The sequence below is a fragment of the Amphimedon queenslandica genome, unplaced genomic scaffold (genome assembly GCF_000090795.2).
Source record: "Amphimedon queenslandica unplaced genomic scaffold, v1.1 AMPQUscaffold_12608, whole genome shotgun sequence".
Lineage (NCBI taxonomy): Eukaryota > Metazoa > Porifera > Demospongiae > Haplosclerida > Niphatidae > Amphimedon > Amphimedon queenslandica.
Window position 1 is genome coordinate 1 of NW_003547156.1, and position 1,329 is coordinate 1,329.

Here is a 1,329-nt window from a genome sequence, read left to right on the forward strand (position 1 = left end):
TATATTATTGTATTGGTAATATCAAAAATACATCCAAAATTGTAAGAAAAATTATTGTATCCACTGATATAAAGTTCTTTGGCATTTACTATTATAATGAACTCAGTCTCTGTGTTGCCATAAGAGTTCTTAGTCTTAAAATTATTGTAAGCAGTTATGTTATTAAGGTAAATGTTTAAAACTCCACCTTGTGTTCCAGTATCTGTAGCATAAATACAGGAACCTGCTCTTGTAACATTGGTTTTAGTAAAGACTGAATTACTAAAAGTAATATGGACTGTACTCTTAAAAGAAGGATTGTATAAACTGATGAAAACTAGACTTGAGTGAGCTGATTCAGGTTGATTCAAGACATTGTTATGAAACATGCTACGGTCTATATGCAACGGATAGCTGACATTTGAAACCTCAATCATTAAAAGTAATATCAAAGGTGATTCTTTTGTTGCTATGTTACTTTCAAAGCTAACCTGATCAAAGACTACTCTACCATGATTAGTTTTGTAATGAAGGAAAAACAGTATGACGCCATAATTTATTGTAAAATTAGTTTTGAAGACAGAAACAGTAGCTGAATAGTTCGTTTGAGTATAAAGAACAGTTAAACCAGCTGAACTTAAAATTGAATAGTAATTCTGCACACGGTGAGGAAATTTCAGATATTTTTGACTCATTAAGTCTTCAAAATTGCAAGTTATTAGTGAATTTTTGATTGTTACATTATGTGAGCCAGTAATGTAATCATGAGCAAAAACTATAAGAGCTCCACTACCAGTGTATGTATGCTTAGATAGTGGTACAACTTGATCCAGTGTTACATTAATAGTTAAACCATTCATTGTTGCATTCACTGGGTTGATGGCTAGTATAGCAAAACCATAATAAAATGTAATGTTAACATCTTCAATTAATAGAATATTAATGTGAGGAAATAGTAACACAGCTGATTGATATTGAGTGAAATGAAATGGAGAAACAGTTGAATTAATGCCATCAATGATTGAACTGTTCTTTAAAAACCCACCACAACCTCTAAATACTAACCTTTGTAGAGTCAGGTTGTGTACATTAATGAATGAAAACCCAGTGGTTGGCCAAGGTAAGTGGTTACCAGTTTGATTGCAGTTAATGGTAGCTGGTCCTGATGAATTACTGGTTATATTCAGTGAGTAGGTAGTATTGATCATACAGAATGATACATTACCACTAATGTAATGAGTGATGTTAGTATATAATACTACAAGAGTGTCCCCCACTACTGGTGGATCATTGTAGCACAAGAACTGCTCCAGCTCATTCTCTTCAGTCACATTAACAATATCTTGACTG